General features: G+C 38.8%; 1 pseudogene; it reads left to right on the plus strand.

Annotated features, from left to right (window-relative positions):
* Positions 1-1,145: 1,145 nt before the first annotated feature.
* LOC128210926 (uncharacterized) lies at positions 1,146-19,316 on the plus strand (annotated as a pseudogene).
* The last annotated feature ends 1,271 nt before the right edge of the window (positions 19,317-20,587 follow it).

Consider the following 20,587-nt stretch of genomic DNA (forward strand, 5'->3'; position numbering starts at 1 on the left):
ACGACTGCCGGCTGAACTTGCTTTGTACCGATCATATTCATAATACCTTAGCTCATATCTGAAAGATTTTGTCTCTTTTATGATACATGTACATGTATATCAGTTGTCATATTTATACTGTGTGACTGAATTAAGCTGAATGTTTGAACGATGAGTTTTGTAGATGGAAGACCGACAATTCTTCTCATTCATTTGACAGATAACAAATCAAGTTATTTCCCGTACAATTAATTCGCTTTACGGCGAGAATGTCACGTAAATGTTAAAAAAAAATAGCAAGTTCTAAAACTTTTGGAACCTAGAAAATTCTTTCGTCCCAGTGTATGTGTATGTGTGTACTTTAAGCTGTCTGGCTGCGACATTTGAATACCGCGATAGTGCGCACAAACTTGTTTTTTAATGATTTAATTATGTTTCTTATGCTGTCTACAGATAAAACAAAACATATGACTATGATTATGACTATAGATCATAACAGACATACAGCAGGGTTGTTTTACCATTAAAAAGGCCTTTTCCGATGCTGTTTTATGGAATACAAGGCGGCGACAATATTTTATGACATACCGTGATGTATTTATGTTAAATCGAACATACGGAGTTGTATATTCGTATGTGTTATTAAATTCTTGGCTGTGTGCGTCATACAAGTACAAGATCGTGATACGCTAGCTATGTTTGAACGATGTATATTTTCTAGACGTAAATGCTGCTGTTCGCGACTAATCCACTGATACATAAAATGAGTTATCTGACACGTTTTATAAATAATTCCAGCAGAATGTTTATAGACACGAAAAAGGTTCAGCATTTATTGGTTCCAAAATGTCTTCTTACGATTATTTATGAAGCGGCAGAGAAAGCTGCGGTATTCTAAAGTACTCAGTTTAATGAAACTATAAAACGGACTCGGTTTAGATCAATTCCGTAGAACAAAGAGACTGCATGTCGGGGCGAAAATGAGCAAATTTCAGTGTTTCAGTTATTTGATTGTGGGTTTCACGAACTTAGGGTAATGTATCGACAAACTAAACGATAGCGGCACGCCTAATCTATAGTATTTAATCTAGTTTTGTAAAGCAGCACTTGATATAGGCGGAAGACATGAAATAAGGAAACACATTGTGAAAATATACATGTATTCAGTATTACGCACGCACAGGCTGGCGGTTTAATATTTCTGTAGTTAACGATCGGTGTAAAACTATCCGGACCTACAAAGGCGGAACCGGGCACAGGGGCGTTGATTGAAAACAAAGGAACGCGCAAAAAACTTTTGTTTATAGTTTAGAAAGGGGTTCGGTTGGCGGTGCGATTTATTTGTTAAGTTATTTATTATTTATGCTGGCAAGATGGTCGGAACTTGCTAGCATGTATAAAAGTAATCGAACGGTTTTACATGTATCGATTTATCACTGGTGTCCTGGGGCTAAATGTTTGCTTGACTTAGTGATGTCACGTAATTACACGATTATTTCCACTTCCGCGGTGGCGAGTGGAGGTTTCTACACACTTAACTGGATAGGATATTATTTCGATAAGATTGTGTGGATCTTAAATGCGACTGATTACAATTCCGGGCCTAGCTCTCTTTGTCATTAACTTAATTATTCATTGACGCTCGGATACGACCGTCAAAGCGTCCCTCCGACAATTTGGTTATCGCATTTTAATATAAATCGTAGCTTTAACATTCGGCATTGCCTCAGGATCTAGTTACGGGGGATCGCTGTTTTGAATATATTTCATTTTACGCCTCTCGCATTTTATGTTAGTTTTGAGCTATTGAACATGTTAATAGGTTCGGCTTTCTGATGCGTCCGCCGTGCAACTAATCGTCATTAATATAAGCGGCTTTGTATAGACACGTACACAAAGAAAGGGTCCTTTAAGCAACGGAAATGTATCTCATTATGACTATTAATATATAAAACACTATTTACAGGACATGTACAGTACTATTTACACAAACATTAAAATAAATATTTAGTCAGTTATAATTATTATTTCGCTCCGGGCGCTGAGACACGGTAGCGAGCGTTAAACTAAACACTGGTGTTTTAATCATTATTGACGGGAAGGCAGCTAAAGCGACGGACAATATACTTTATGGAATGCTTGGATAACGAAGCCGAGCGGCGGCTATCGTAGTTCGAATGTAAATATCCTGCTATCAGGCGAGCTCCGTTATCGCAAAGACGAGAAGCGGACGTCCTTTGTTTGCCAGTGTATAGATACTAGGCTTTTACGGCAGTGTGAAATCGAATCCGCGTGACATTCAATAATCGGATTTTATCAAGTATAGACGTGGGTACGGAAATGGCGAAACGACGAAATAAGAACAAAGCTAGGCGCGCATTGGTCGGGTTAAACAGAAATGTAAGTTTGAATGCAGTTGATAAAGCTAGCGATGTGAAAATGGATGGAAAAAGTGATAATATTTATGGGGATGATGAGGATACCATAGATGACCCGCCCGTGACAGTGCAAGTTACGGAAAACGTTCAACTGGACGAAGGCGCTACGGAAAACGTGATGGAGAGTGCTGCAGCTACGGAAACACCAAAGAAAGATGAAAAACAGATAAAGTCACCGAAATATGGCAAGAAGAAGTCACCTAAATTGTCAAAGTGTGAAAGTGACGGAAATTGTTCAGATGAAATTTTAATTTTTCCAACGGAAATAGATGGCGAAACTTGCTTAGACATACAGTGTGGTGCAAACGAAGCCTTCATGTACTTGGGTAAATTGTGTGTAGGTAGCAAGGGTTCTTGTGTAAAGTTTAATGACAATTGGTTGACTCCAAATGAATTTCAAGCCGTGAGCGGGCGGGAGACCGCCAAGGACTGGAAACGTTCTATTCGTCACAGAAGCAAGAGTTTGAAGCTTTTGATAAATAAAGGACTAGTTGTTGTGCACCCTTCATCCCCGAAAAAGGCAAAAGCTGCTATCATTGCCTCGCCCACCAGAGCCGTCACAGAGGCCACTATTAAAAAGGAAAAGAAATGCAAATATGTGAAACCCACGAGTGAGTCACATGGCGAGAGCCTGAAGGCGGAGGTCGGCGACACCGGAAATGCCGCGGTCGGGGAGCCAACCCCGCCGGCGATCCCGGCGCTCTCGACACAAAGCCACGTAAGTACATTGGCAAATATCGGAATCCGCTTAAGTTATTTGGTTTTCATGATAACAATCATCAGATATTTACAAACATCCATATTAAAATATTTATTGGTGCGAATGACGTGCAAGATATGAGCTATCGTATATCTAAGCACACGTGTAGATACTACAGATGGAGCAGCTGCGCACGATCGTACTACAATATTACGCAAAAGATTTGACATGTACGTTATACGTAATTACGATTGTATCTTTACGAACTATTGTAGTCAACAATGCAGAAGTACTTGAATATAAATCATATTCGTATACACATTTCGATCTTCTGTATAACGAGTGTTAATCGGTACTATTTGCCGGTAATGCATGAAATATTTACAAATGGAGAACATAATATCAAGAGTACTGGCTGGCTTACGTGGTGGCTAACATGATTGACTACTGCGGAAATACGTGTATTTAATTACTATATACTACAATTTAATGAATCGCCAAAAAGCGGTTACTGCGTTTTAAAAATACTTGATCAATCAGTATACGATCAGCCGCTATAACAAACACAAATACAAAACCAGTTCATATTGGTATATATATGTTTCAGATAATGATCATAAAGTACGTACATACAATCTCATTGTTTAACATTTACTTTAACAAATTTGTCTGATGTGGGCGAAAAGAAATAGTGTCACATAGAATTGCGTTTTATGTTTACCAGTTGCCCAAAATCGTTGTAACAGATATAACAGACATTAACCATGCGTATATTTATTGCTGTAGGTTCAATTCTGTGTTTATATATCATTCATGGATAAGTATTTATTTATCACTGTGAGTTTGGCACGAAACATTAATCACGACAGCCGGGCCCGGCGAAATGCGCTCGCTCGGTCTGTGTGACGGAGAGGCGAACACAATATTAGGATTCAACTGTTGGACCACAATTTATTCAGCTTTCACTTTCAACAACTGGTTTTTACAAAGACAGCTCTAATGTATACATTGGTAATCTTATTTCTCATGAGCTTGATCGCGCTTGCTCGCCGGCTGTATAGATTTCGTTTTCTATTTATAATAATAAGCTCCCCGTAAACTCTGATAACTCAGATAAAGGCGTCATGTCTTCAATTAGATAAATATCCCCCCTAGATACGCTGCTTAATAGGCACGGAACCCGCGGCCTGTCGGCGAAAAACACAATTTGGACGCCGAGAAACGAGATGTGTACATATGTCGTCCTATTTCCGCAGGCGAAACACAAGGTCTGACTTCCCTTTGTTCGCATTTTTGATGAATGATTAGAGTGAAGGAGATTATACAAACCTCTTGTAAACCTTCATTCACCAGGCCATAATTATGTGCGGTCATTCTGATTACCTGTGTATTATTTACCTTTCAATACTATCGTAGAGTATCGGGCGCGAAAACACACCAATCACTATGAATGCAAGTTTTCGCGCCTTAAAAAACATATACGAGTATCTACACACAGTTTCTGCTTACCATTTTTGCATTTTATTTGTAAAGAACTACTGTCTCACAAAACATCGCCATGACCCAAATGGCGGAATATATATAGTCAATGTGTTTAAACGATACTACGACGATACACCTTTTAAAATAGATCTAAATATAACTATTAAATATATGACCGTTATTTATTAACTTTCACCGTCGCAGGCAAACAAAACCATATTATGAGATGGAGACTGAATTGTTTCTGAAACCCTCCATTACATTTACGGCGACATTTTCAGCAGAACGCTTTATTGAAGCAAGCATAGCCGATAATTAAGGACACAGGCAACATTTTGCATCAGTCTCACAGTCGAGCTTTCTACGTATTAATTTTAACCGACATCTTGATTGTTTCCGCTATAATGGCAAACAAGAGCGGCTATATTATACACACACGTGGCAAAGTATATTTATGTATTGATAAAAGAGACCGAATTCTCCTAACATTCGTAGGTGAAAGCAATACGTGTGTTTACTGTATCAAATGGCGTAATAGTAGTAGTAGTAGTAATAGTATTAGCATTTCACAATAAAATGTCGACGTGGATCACAGTGCTCCCATTAGTCTCGCAAGTTTAGCATTGATTCATAGTAATCGATTTAGTGCATAAAAGAAGCTAGTACGTCCGAGGCCAATAAATGCCCAGCAGGCGCCCCTCTGCGCCGTCCATTGCCGCCTTATAGCCGGGTGTCGCCATCCTGAATCGCCAGCTGTTAAAGTGCATCTCGTTATTAGATCATTTCGTCGGCAATCCGATGTCTCATCCGACGTACAAGTGGCTTAAACGGCATCGTGCTTTATCGTGAATGACGAAAGAGCACGTGGACGTCATGGCGATACATATTGTAAGCAGTAAATATGGTTTACTTTAAAGGGCATATGTTCTTTATACCACAACAGGTTGTAATGTTAAGGAGCTGTCTTCAGGTAAGCAGAAATGAAATTAATATATCTGACAACTACAAAGAGTGAATTCATATGAGTTTGTAGTTTTGCCATATATGTGTAAGATATGACGTGTCTAAAGCCCAGAATAAGCAAACTATTAAACGGATCAGCTCACATTAACACTTTTGATATTTGTAACCGCAAACGGCGGAATTGGACAAAGTGTATTTATACTGACAATTTATAATACTAACACAGCCACTGGTATTCGGTTATTACATTTAAGATTAATTCCATTATGTTAGTTTTATTTCTTGACTCCTGATGCAGCTAGTTGACTAAACACCAGTTACGTGACCCGCACGTTGTTGGCTTGGTAACCGTTGTGAAGCACCATTGCCTGTAATGAAATAACGTTTTACGAATCAATTATACATGTGGCCAAATTATTTGGATATTAATGACGAAAATTGCGAGCCATGTAAAGCGCTCTTGGCGATATCTCTGTACACGTGGCCGGCGAACCAATTTTCAATAAATCAATGTGTCTGTATCTTTTTGGATCGAAACCTATTCAAGCTAAACGATGGTTACGCACAATATATGCAACTGATGGCTGGTGACCGCAATTTTCTGTAAAAGAGTTACTGTCGCACGCTAGAAGCTCCGGAAATTAAACATTTGCTGGCCGTGGCGAAAATGGTCTTTCTTTGCTGTTATACTCTATACATGTTTTATTGATATTCTACCTAAACTCACTATTGAAGTAGGCCTATTGTAAATAGATAGCAGCAGATATATTTAAATGACCTTTAATCTTTTACACACATCAAACGTACTACAGATCTGTGTATTTGTACTTGTATTTGTATTTGTGACGCAAGTAGCTGAGACGCGTTGCCTTTAGAGAATTTGCCATTGGGAAATCGTTTTAAACGGTTATATTCTTCTATTAACATAGGCATAACGAGGACGCTAATCTTTCATTCGGGAATCAATAGTGTGGTTTGCCGCTCTGGTTCAGGGTGTATCAAGCAATGGTAATTTGCGTGACTCGAGCGCGCGAGCGTCCGGCCCTCGCCTCACTGAGAAACGGAAGTGGGACGACATGAGTCACTTGTGATCAGGGCGAGAGTTATTTAAAAGGACGAAAAATCTTACGAAATGCTTCTGTCGTTATTGAGCAAAATTGAATTGAGAAATTTGAACAATTGAAGGTGTTTATTACCAACAATCCCGAAACGGTTTCAATAGTATTGAGACAATCCTGTATGCATTTGTACTAGTTAATATCCTTTTATATAAACAATACATTTGCTTAAAAACCTTTGTCTAGTGACGCGATCATGGTAACTATTAAACTGTGGTTTAACATTTACAAATAATGAAACTGTCTCTGTCGTAAAGTACAGCCCCATGGTGCTCAACTGAGACCGCCGCCATTCTGTTTCTTAGAAACTGTCTACAAGGTAGCAATTAAAAGTTGCAATTACCAGGAACCTAGCGGTTGTTGAGCATATAAAATATCAATGCTGCCGTCACGTTCTGGATACGACCGTAGGCGAACGTTTGACATTTGTAAAATAAATAGTTTTCGTGATCATTAGAATGATATCTGGGGCGGGAAATGTCTAGCGGGAAATCGCACGTGACAAATGTTACCAGTTAACATTAAGGACTGCACGTAACAAATGTTAGCACGATATGCAAGCCGCGGTAATATTCATTTACACTTTTTCTAGAATAACGGGTAAAAAATGCAATCCTGACTTAAATCACATTAAAAATTTTTAGTAATCGTGTATAAAACTAGTTTCACTATCATATTGATGCATTCGTCGCCTACGTAATTCCTGAATCGTAACCTGTTTGTATGAACAATATAAATATATTGATATGGTTTGCAAGTAGACCGACACACGATCGATATTCGTACATGTATATACATGTACATGTATAACTTGCATTTAAAATGATAGATACTAGTAGTATTGAAACGAGCCGCACGTCTATGTGTTGTTGAATGTACTTTTAATCTTTGGAAAAAGTGTGAAACATTATGTTACCTGATAATTATATGCTGTGAAGAACTAAAAACGGAACAATGAAATGAAGTATACACGAAAATTTAAAAAGATGAGAACAACACTCTGACAATTGGTTTCTATTTATGAAGTTTTTATTTAAAACTGTTGAATTATGCGTTGAACACGCCATTCAGTCTTAACTATATAACTGTTATAGTATTTTCTGATATTTGATCGTCATTATGCAAACGGCAATTAGATTCAAAAGTTCATAACAAAGGATAGCACGTCACTATCTATTTTGAGAGGTGGAAAGCACGCGCAGTCGTTCCTTCGTGATCAATAGGCTTCCGCCTCCATGTGAACGATTGTTTTACAGAAACATTTCTTTTTTACGTATGAGAACAACTATACACCAGGCTTGTGTAGATCTAAGGCGAGACAAACAGAACAATAACGTGGAACGGTAATTTCCTGTATAAAGGCGGCGATATAGAGGCGGCGGCGATATAGCGGCGGCGAGACGTGGTGTGCGTGTAGTGGCAATAAAACACGGAGTAGGCCCTGTCTCAAACTGCGCTACAACACTGTCTCTGTACGATGCTATGCTGGAAACTCGACTCAACCCGATTAGTTAACAAATTATTACCTTTTCCCGAAGTTAATACTCTGACACAGGAAAACTAACTAAAATATAGTAGTATTTCTTTCAAGATCAACCTCTTATAATGCCTGTTTGCTTACAGTTGTAATGATAGAAGCCGCACGGCAAGTAGGTTGTTGTTTTCCTTTCTGATTTAAATGCTCTTAGATTATAGTGCATTGTTGTTAACAAGTACGTGCACGACGTAAGGATGGGACTAGAAGGTTCAGTCACTCCGTTGGAAGGTTCACTGACTGCCTAAGCACGCATCCCTATAGATACGATTAACGTAGACTTTTTGCACAACATGTTTATGATGCCGTACCTGAGACGATCATTTCTTGATCTTATATTGGTCCCAGGCCATATCAAACACTAGTTTATGTGTACATGCGTGATTGAGCATGTAAGCAGTCTAATTGATCAGATGGTTCCGATTGTAAACTATTTTTGAATAAGAAACCTTTATTAAGAGAGCTGGTTATAATGAGGCCAAGAGCATCGCATATAATGAATCGTTCGTCGTTGACACTGAATACGAATTATGCAGACATACGAGCCATTGACGCAAGTGGCGGCTACCTCCAGTGCCGCGCGGCCGTCAGGGGTCGCGGAGCGGTTACGGAAACAACGCCTTTCCCGGCCAGAGTTTCATTTTCCGGCTCGCTGACGCTCTTAGCCATTAGGCGGCTTTTATCGGTCTTTTAATGTCTGAGAAGCTCTGGGGTGAATGGTATATTGTAAGCTAAGAACTATTTATGAGTCGATCTCATCGGTCAATAAGTTTCTTACTTGATAATCAACATGTTTTAAGGGATATGCCTTTGTGTCACTCACACAATTTGAATTTGAATTGACTCATAAATTGCCTTTAAATTACCACACTGGTACACTGTAAGCCAAATTGGGATGGCACGGACTATGGCTTCGATCAGATATTCATATTGTTCCAAACACGAAAACGGCTAATCACACCATTTATTTAAAAGGATCATAAATAGTGTTCTGTTTAGAAAGAGAGAGTAAAACTCCCCTATATTCACTTCTGAACCCGGTAACGCTTAATCGCGCCGTCTGTAAATCACTTCTCTCTGTTTCCGCTTGCTCTTAACTTTCATGCGTGCCGGATTTTATGAAATGGTTCGAGCGTGAGTTGAATTTGAAATCCTGCTTGTGGTTGAAATGAAATTCTATATTTTTCCTTAAATATGTAGCTAAAGAAATAAAAAGCCATCATTGGGTGTTTTTAAGCCGCATCACATTTTTCTTCCCTGTTCATTGTTTGTCTCTGAACGCCAATGATTATGGCGAATGCACGTGTTTGTGTTTTGTTTCCGCATAGATTATCGGGTATCTCACGTAAGAATAGTTTCTCGCCTATTTCAGTGGAAGTGATTGTTTTTGCCATTCTGTAATTACATGTTATACGTCAGACGATTCGAGCGTAACTACGTGGCTGCCATCTGCTCATATTGGAATTTAGGCGCGAAAACTCGTCTGCAATCGTACGGAAATATCTTGGCATTAAATGCATTGATTGCACGAGATTTTGAATGCGCATGATTGAAATGGCTTGAAACAAGGATCTCTAATTTCTTGTTACATTAAATCTGAGTGAACCAGATCACTGCAGTCAAGCTTGCCAATGGGTTTGACCGAATAAGCTACGTGACTTTTGCACACGTTGCAAACTTCATGTATTACAAACAGTTTTTACCAGCTTAGTTTGAAACAGATAAAATCAGATATCAAGTATCATGTTATACGCGTATGGTTATACTGTGGTAAATATATATCCGTATTTGACTATTTCAATTATTGCGTCAAATGCCAGACAATCTATATGAACAATCCTTTATCCGCTGAATTCAAGTAGGGGGAAGTTAATGAAATGAAAGTAAACAGTAGCCTGTATATTAAGTTTGCTTTAGTCGAAATCATTATAGCCTGGCGCTAAATGAGCCGTTTGACAAAAATAACGTACTTAAAAAATGATATCATTCAAAAATACTGCACCGGTTTACCGTACCACTTCAGTAAAAAGTAATATCTATATGTTCAGGATAAACTATTTGTCGGTGCAGTTTTCAAATAAAACACAAGTTCATGCCATTATTTATATTGTGTTCTGTGTTCGTAAATCGTATGGTTTCACGTGTCCTCTAGAGTCGCTGTGAGACATCACAACATACACGTTTACCAAACATGTGACTTTATAAACTTAAGTGTAAACAATCTTGAGAATACACGTTTGTGATGTAAGATATAACATTGAGCGATTATGAATTAATTATGGCCTTAGGAGGCTAGTTGTGTGTTGATTATTCATCCATCAGCACACTTGAACTGTATTTAAGGCGGGACGTCGATACACTCGATTTTTCTGCCCTAAAATGATTGATGCATAGACATGTTGGGGAATTGATTTTAAGATATTATATGTTTTACTTAACGTTAACTTCGAAAAGATATATGTACAATGAAAAAGATTGTTTGTATAATTGTAACTATGAAGATCGTGATTTTCAACGATTATGTCTCAGAATAGCTGTTTAGTCAAACTCCATTTTGACTACGGAGGGACATAAAACGCATTTCATTGTCAGACTAGGCCCAAAAATCTCGAAGCATGCCATTGTCGGGCTAGGCCCAAATATCTTCATGTATTCCATCTTTCGAAGCATTCCATTGTCGGGCTAGGCCCAAATATCTCCAAGTATTCCATCTCTCGAAGCATTCCACTGTCGGGCTAGGCCCCAATTTCATTAAACCATTTTCTAACTTTATTTTGAGTTTGCTAAATAAATTTTAAGCCGTTATCGTAATTATCATAAAGAGAATTTCTTTTAAAGTAAAAAATGTTAACTTTACACAAATGATACCAAAACAAAAATATAGAGCTCAGCTTAAGCTGTTTACAAGGGAGTGACGTTTCGGGGTCTTGTTAAAGTGTCTGAAGCAGATTACGAACTAAATAATCACTTTTTTTCGCAGCATCATAATATTTCATACACCGAATGGCTTGAAGGATAGGTATTAATAGATAGTAATTTCATATTAATTTCTGTTTTGCTCGATCGGGAAGAACTCTGATGGCTTAACAGAATCACATCCGAGACCGTATCTTTGGTAGAAACCACTACTGACCAAGGTCAATTACTATGAGGAAATGTCCGTGGTAGGCCTCGTAACCGCCATCTCGTTTATGAGAGCCGGACTCTCTAAACCACCTCACCATCTCTCAACTATACTGTCTTTGATAGTTATAAGCATGCGTATATTTTTATTATTTTCAACTACTGACATAAGATTACTGAGACGCTAGTCAGTTTGTTTCTTTTGGTTTGGTTTACAGCGGAAATCACGATTAAACTGAATAGAACAAATTTCCCATAACACTAGTAATGTCACGGTTCGATGATTATAGCTAAAGGGGTAATGGTTGGTTTCTGGTGAGGATTTAAATAATTTCGCATCACTGGAACCAGGGGCTAAGATATTCGTAACTGAATTCTTTTGTAAAACGGCGGGCCAAATTCGAATCACATTTGTTGCTATCAGTGGAGACGACAAAAACTGCCAGTTTGAATTTAGATTAATTAGAATATTTCAAGTAGTTTCGTGATGTCGACGTCTCGTTGTACTATTGTCGGTTTATCCTTATTGATTCTGCGTGTTCTGGTCTTTGAGACGATTAATTGCAAAAGAAGATTTTTTACGGCATTATGCACGTTTATTATTGGCTATGTCGCGCCATGAAATATTTAGTTTGCAAAACTGTTAAAGCATCGATGCGCAATTGCAATAAAACGTACACGATTTGCAAATGCAATTAGCCTCCAGCACAGTTCACTTGACAACATTTACCGAAATGGTGTCCCAATTAATACATAAAAATACATAATAATACATAATAATACATAATCATACATATATTTTCGTTAAGTATACATATTGGAATTCATTTTATTGATCATTTGGTTTGTTTTAATACGCGATAATGGTGTCAATTATTAGTATGTTTTCTTTATTTGCTCGAGAGAATTGATGTATAATACATCAGTGTATAACTATATATATATAAATATATATGTGTGTTTGTGTGTATGTGTGTGTTACAATACTAGTAGGTAATCACAAGATATGCAATGCACGTATGCACATAGGGGGTCATTATCTCCTCTTATCAACGAGTGAACGACGAAATCTCATTAGATCAAGAATGTTCGTGAATATAAGTCAACGTCACAAATGAAATACAACGTCCCAATGCCTTCGTTTTAACTGACCAATCAACTATTATTTCCCTAATATATAGTATTACTACTTAGAAATAAGGTCTAACGTTCGGAAAAAGTGATCGAACAATTATTTCGTTAATAATTGATGGCATATGTCGCATTGTGCATACATGTATGATCGAATGTCGCAATATAAAATGTGTTACAACCTACATGAAGCGACACGTGTGCCTGTTGAATACGACAACATTGATCATTTACTATACATTATCACTTCCATGATTCCCCAGTATGCATGATGGCGAGAACATCCTAATGTATTTATATATAAAGCTATAACTAACCATTCAATCTGTCTGAACTCGTTTCTAAACGTCGGGTTGTTAATATGATATGAATAATTGTGGTTGCTTACGGTAACGTCTTTAAGAACTGCATCGCTGTTCACCAGGATAAACTCATGAATGCTGTAAACTTGCGTGCGGATACAGATACGAATCTCTTCACGTGAGCACGTGCTAATGGCATCAATATGTGTCATTAGAACTTCGCGAAAACACCCTTGAACATTACAATGTAAAATGTAAATTGCCATGCACACAGCTGAACTGTCTGACGCATATTGGCGGAAGTTATTGAGCTCAATCGCAATAGCCCTATTGTCATACTAGTAAAATTGTTGTGTTGATGTTTAAAATATGCTTATTTATAGCATTCACAAAATGTGTAAACTGCAGCAACGTTATACATTTAAATCTTTATTGAAACCGGAGTCCTGAAACACAGTTTGTAGCTAAGATTGTCAACAATTCCCCGTTTTTGTTTATAACAGGATGTTCAGCAGCCCAAGAAGCGAGGCCGGAAACCAAAGCGGCAAAGGGGGCGTCGACCGGGAGAGGCGGGCGACAAAGCACGCAAAGCACAGGACGCCCTTCACGTGACTTCCTTCTCACTCGGGCGCTTGCAGGACAAGCCGGAAAAGGATGCAGACGATGGGTCGGAAGGGAAAGATAATAGGTGAGGGGGTATTGATAATGGGTTTGTACTGTAATGAGAGTTTTAACACTAAAACGTGCCATTCTAGAGGTAACTGGCGCTCTCGATGATTACATCAACTATTACAGAAATGCTTAAACCAAGTAATCTGTATGTTTTAACGAACCTTTCAAAACCATCCATAACCATAGTCTGTGTTTGTCATATATGGTAAATGATCCCGATACATCTCAGATAAAGAGCCTAATGGGGTTTCCGTCGTGCCTACAAACAATAGTCCAATGTTTGGGTTTATTTCGTACACTTACAAGCTAACCGGTGCTCTTAATCACAATTAAGTCAACTGTTGTAAATCAGGCATTATCTACGGATAATATGCACGAACCACATTTACTGACAATATCAAAATAAATTTCAGGCCGGAAGTGGATGCGCCGTCTTCTCCCGCAGACACACGGACGGACGAAGAGAGGCGCCTTGACGAGTTTGTAAAGACCCTGCGGCTTACAAAAACAACAGGTACACATCATGAGTTCAAAGATAAGCAAAACCGATTAAATCTGCGTCTGCGTCAGATACTGATAGAGCACCTATCTCCGCCAGCTTGATTTGTTACGTTCGATCAATAAAGAGTTTTCTCGTATTTCTAAATTAAATGTTCTGTTCACGCACTGCCGCAAAGATATGATTGTCTATATACAATAACAATTAATGACGATGATATTGATTACGTAAACGGTTCCTGACATTTATAATGTTTTGGCAGAGCCGCGTTCGAGCTATTATGGATATTTGCAGGAATACAAGTGCCATAAGTCGCAGAATCGGTACGTGCGCTAATTCATTGTACGTCAATTTCTCTCATTATCCGAGGAAAAAAGTACCCTAGAAATGTTTAGATAAGCGCAGATAGATAAACCGTTTTCTACGACCGTGAACACATTTTCCCGTATTTCCTCCTTCGTAATTACGGCTTGGCTGCGCGATGGGCCGAACGATATACGATAAACGTATGTTGCGAGATTGTGTACATGTAAATGAGTGTACATGTATACATGTAAAGAAAGAATCGTTCATTTCTTTGTATTACGGAAATCCATGATTTTGTTTTTAACTCTTTGTAGTGCTACATGTAAGCATTTGTATTTGGTTTCTGTTTCCGCAGAAAGTCATTAAGTGGGTACTTTAAGTGATATGCAACTTTCATACGAAACAAAGACATCGTCGTTCTGAATAAACTTTTTATTGATCGTAGGTGCTTTTTTCGAAAGATGAAACACGACACCTAATGTCTACAATTGCCGTCTGGTAATTTCGTGTTTACCTATTCCGCCAACAAAGTCACGTAACTTTCACGTTTTCGTCATTGATTCTTATATACAGACAATTACGAGAGCATGTCTGAACATGCCGTTAGCTTATTTATAATTTCCTGCACCTCTTTATTCAGACGATACTAAATTGAGTATTGCCATGCCTAACCATAAAATACAACAAGGCACGTCAACTCCATTTGATCACATTATTCTGTGAATAACTCTTGTTGGTAATGAAAGACATTAACGGCTGCAACGGGCTTTTTCATTAACCATTTCTCTGTTCCCATTCAGCGCTCACTAAAGTTCCCGACGTCCCGAAATTGGACAGCGCAGATGTTTCAAATATCACCAAACGGGATGTCAGCAGCGACCACGGCGATGTCGACCCGGAGATGCCGGTGCTGCAGAAGGAAGGGCTCGCTGGTGACAGCTTCGTCAAGACTCACCCGGATATCAGTGTGTCCGTAGATGCCCTGAACGCAACCGTTACCCCGCCGCCGACGCCGCCAAGCGAACGTGTCGGCATTGAACAAAACATAAATGCGATCGATGGTGGCAAATTGGTTGAGACATTCAAATCGACTCTAGCATCCCCAAGTGTCGGGTTAAAATTGAAAATTAACCGAGAAAAGGTTAAGCTCGATATGCCGATTACGGACAATGAAGTTAAACCCGCTGACAAAGAACAAAGTAAACTCGATAGTGCTGTAACTCAGAACGTAGAAATTAAAACACCAGTAAGTGCTCCAAAACAGAACTTGCAATCAATGATGCTACAAGATGCACTGCTTTCTGCAAGGAAATATAAAGAACAGCTCTTGCAAAACCGCCAGACGTCGCCTGTAAAAACACCAAACACGGCGTCACCAAAACCATTAACGACATATCCAGATTCTCTGAAATCCAAACCTGTCACCATGCCAACGCCATCTTCAACGTCCGTCAAGCTTGAACCCACGACTGAGTCACAGAATGGACTAAATAGCGCAACCGTTATCAACGGCCGTGTTGCCGGCGTTAAACAGGAAAGGGCGGCAAAGATGGAGCCGTCTGTCGCATTTCCGTCCTTGCAGTACGGCCAGATGCCGTCCATGGACGATATGCGGAGGCTTTCGGCGATGCCCTTCAAGGATTTTATGTCCGTCATGGCTTCGGTTTATGGGTAAGACGATTTATTTTCTGGAGAAACAACGCCCGCTTTAATACAGCGTTTGTCTGATGAATAAGACTTCAATCCACATCAAGTCCATGCGTCCCGAAATTGATCAGACAAATCGCGGAAACGTGACAATCACATTTACTTTTTGTGTAAATTAAATTAACTACAAAATAATTGTAAAGAAATACGCAAAAGCGGAGTTAGATAATCACCGTATCTCACATTATTGACAATGGCTAAATCCATTTTAAGTTGTACCTTTCAACTACTTTTAAAAGGCGTTATTAATACATTTTATATTTTGTTTGTAAATGTTTCTGTGGTTAGCATAATTTATACATTGGTGTAAACGATGCGTTTATTATCTCGATTGCGTATCACGTTCAGAACTAGTTTAATTCACTGCACATGCTGGTGAGCAATAACTTATTTCGGTTATCGTATACATAGGTGCAGAAATCCATAACATCCATGTCTATTTGACATAAGTGCAGTTTCATGAGGAATCAAGGCATTCGGTGCTTTTTTGAAAAAAACAATTAAAGGGAAGCAAAGATATATAATTATGAGACTGACACGTAACCTGCAAAAATGATATTAATGATTGCTTTTTTGTGTTGCCGCTAGAAATGCTTAAGTAGGGCGGTGTTATGGGGAAAAACACTTCATTGTAAGGTAACGATTGGTCTCGTTAAAACATTGGCGGTGACTCGCGTTTGATTGTTGTAACACACAATCAGTTCCGAAGATGTCCGAATTAATATGCAGTCGCTTAGTAACCGTCCATAAAGACAGCGGAAAATAAACATGACGCCTGTATTTCAGCTTACGGAAAATTGCCGTCACGCGAGCCGGCTAATTACACGAGTGCCAGACATGACATATTGATCTCGAAAGACTTTAAGTATTTATGAATCGTTGGCATTTCCACGTTATATACGTCATTTGTGTACACATTAGATATTAGCTGCCTCATATAGGTCCGTGGCTGCTTGGAGTTCGGCATTTATTTTATTAATTGGGTATCGTTACCTTTTATTGTCCAATATGTTAAATAAAATAAAATATCGGAGTAGAATGGCCGCGTAGTTCGGCGGAAATCTATAAACGTTGGTCCAAATTGTGATAGTACAATCGTAATGAGGAGCCTCTCGTAGAATTTCTATGTCAAACATTGGTCACGCAATATGATAATTTGTAAGATAAAGGATAAAATATGTGAACATGAAATCGTTATTCGACGTATACATCATCCGCAGTGGTTTGCTTTCATAGCCAGCCTTGGGCCATCTGTTACCCTATATTCCGTGCACGGCCAACATACGCATAAATGTTCAACGCATTAAGGTAGTTTTATACGATCGTATCATTTCCCTGTTATAAACTCAAGATCAATTTCATCTATTTCAAGCACTAATTAGACAACAATAGAAATAAAGTGTATACTTCAATAACGAAGTATATTGTAAAGCTGATTTGGGCCGTGCTTAGATAACTATTGGCTTTTAGTGTTATTCAGAAATATATTTTTTATATATATTTTCAGTCCGCTTCCGTTTCCGTTGGTAACAAGGACGCTGCGTTCGCCACCTTAAAGGACCTGCAGCAGAAGCACGACATGCTCCGTCTGCTTACCCAGCAGGGTGAAGGTCAGGAGGCCGGGGAGCAGGCGGCGCTTCTCTACCCTATGATCACCCAGCAGCTTCTCCTCGCCATGACTCAGCAACTCTACAGCATGTGCAACGTCCCCGCTATGCACGTTAACAGCTACGCTGGAAATCCGCCATCACATACGTCACATATACAGCAACGTGAACAATCGCATGCAAGGATCGTGAGTAACGTCCAAGCGCACTCGCGCCCCGTTGTTGACGTCAAACGTGAATTAACAAACAGAAATCCAACGTCAGAAATCCATAAGCGACCTGTAAGCCAGGCGTTAGACGATAGACATAGAATGTTTCAGTATATTGAAGATTGTGCTAATAGAAAAAGAAAACATATCGAGGTTGACGAAAATGGTGCATTAGATTTGTCAGTAAAAAGGCGAAAAACCGAAACGGTTTCTACAAAATCATCAAGTATTCTAGAAGCGGACGGACCACTGGACTTCTCAATGAAGACCAAACATTCCAAGCGAAGTGACCCATCCATGCATGATTCTTCACTGAAATCCGTTTCTCAAGCTAACGGATATAAAAATAACATTCATCCCATGAAAAATGGCTACGCACAAAGGCCGCCCTCGATTCCAAACCATACCAATTACGGTAATCGATTTCCGAAATCAAGTTTAAGCGGATGTACATGCGGCGGGTCCGGAAATGAAGACATCACAACTTGGGGCGTTGATCAAGTATGTCACTTCTTGGTAGCGCTAGAGGGATGCGCCATCTATGCAAAGGTACAATATAGCTCTATACAATTTCATGAATAGCATAGATATTATGATATTCGTGTTTTCATGTAAATAAATAATATGAATGTATAGTATTCAGTTAATTTATGTATTAGTATTTTTTAAAGAAACCTGTGGCATATATCGTAATGACTATTAAGAATAGTTCCTTACTGCAAGCTATGTGTCGCACAGGTCTACGCCAGTTATGGTATTAGTGTTTACATTATTTTCTCATTTTTTTATTATTTTATTCTAGACGTTCCACGATCAGGGGATCAGCGGGCGTGTCCTGCCGTACCTAACCACCCAGCATCTTACACGCACCCTTGGGATGAAAGTCGGCCCCGCCCTCACCCTAATTCAGGCCATAGAACGCCACCGAGCAGAGCGGCACGTGACATCTACGTCAGCGGTGACGTCACCGTGCGCTGTGTCGTAGTCTTATGTTCTCGTCCGGTGCCGGTGCTGCGTCACTGCCTACATAATACAGGCCAAACTGTGAAGTCGTGTCATGTACACTTTAGTTTATTAACAATATACAAAATATCGAAGTATGAGTGTGCGGTAATATAGAGCTTGAATGGGTACTTGTATTCTTCTGTTGAAATAAGGAAGTGGGAAGTTTTGTTTCGATGACGTTATAAGGAAACTAGACGCCGCTCTTGAAATCGCTCTTCATACTACGAAAGTATCCAAATCTGGTGCAAACATAATTAAACTGCCTGTTGTATGGATTCCATTTAGCATTGTGCTGTGTTATGTATATTATGTAAACGATTGGACAAAAGTATATATTCATAATGAATATAATATAGTGGTAGTTAACCATCTTACCAGTTACCAGTCCGTCGAGTTAATGTCTTCGGCAGAGTGCTGATCAATATACGACCTATAGACAAGTGTTTGTCATGTTGTTTTTCTCATACATTCTATTGTAATATATTTTATGATTGTGCCACACGTATGTTCATTTTATGCTAATAAATATTTTAAAAGCGCATTTATTATTAAAGTCCAATATGAATAGCACCATAAGTCCATGGCGATGCGATCGTAAGACAAAGAAACTGATAAGAACATCACACACAGATGGAAAACAAAATAATGCCTTTGTAGAATATTGTAAAATATGAATTTATTGTTTGCAAAAAAGAGAAAGTACACGACTTTGTAAGTTGTATTCATGGTGGCTGTTCGGCTATTGAAAGTCTATAAGCTGAATGACAATGTTGAACAAACAAACGAGTATTGACAGCTTCAAGTATTCTCTAAATATACACTTTTAACAGATATTCGCAGTTGCAGCAGCTGCCGTAACCAATCGACCTAACACGTGCCTGGTTGAAATATGAATTCTTGACATAAGACAAATAAAAGTGAAACGCGTACAGGGAATTGTCAAGTCTGCCAAGCCAACAAAAGGAATATTTAATACAGATGTGTTATTGGTGCGGTAATGACGCTCCGTTTTTATTTCAAAACATGGCAATAATTAGACGTCGCAGAAAATGTTAGTATGTCTTCATAGCTAAAGACGGCTAGAAGTGCATTAATGTCAAAATAAACTCTCCGTAAGTGAAAGTGCTCAGCAGCGCTTATTTTATGGCTCAAGAGCATGGACCGTAAAACGACATATTGATTACAGTGTTCGCTATGATAATGCCGCCCGACTAACAGGCCACAAAGTATTTGAGCGATCGTGAGAAGAAATATTATCAGCTATAAAATATCAATCACTCTTGTATTGATTTCCAACGTGGACCTTTCTACGGGACTCGCAAACATTCCGCTTAAGACATGGACGGCGGAATTAATTCCTCCGTAACACGAACACTGGCGGCGACCATCATTGTTATTTCCTGACGTACATGTCCACAGGAAAATAGACCGCCGTCCCACATTTACAAATGAGCACATAGGAGTCATTTCCTGTAAACCTTTTTTTAAATTGTTTAATATAACGTTTGACAATATCCACATATTTATGCAATAAAAAAAGGAAACCAACACTTAGCATTGTTTCCAGTTTGACACTCGCCTTGCATGTATATTCACTTAAACACGTGAAAAAATAGATGTATAGCACGCGACCCCAAAGTATTAACTTGACCTTTGAGCTAGATTAACTCGACGTCACATTGTAGTTGATTCTAGTATAAGATGCAGGGGTAGTACCATGCGAGTGTTTAGGGTTCGGTTCACGTACAAAATAATGCAATATATGAGGTAGCTGTTATAAATTAACTTCGAAATTCGGCTACTTTAACATAC

The sequence above is a fragment of the Mya arenaria genome, chromosome 2, assembly GCF_026914265.1.
Source record: "Mya arenaria isolate MELC-2E11 chromosome 2, ASM2691426v1".
NCBI classification, from domain to species: Eukaryota; Metazoa; Mollusca; class Bivalvia; order Myida; family Myidae; genus Mya; species Mya arenaria.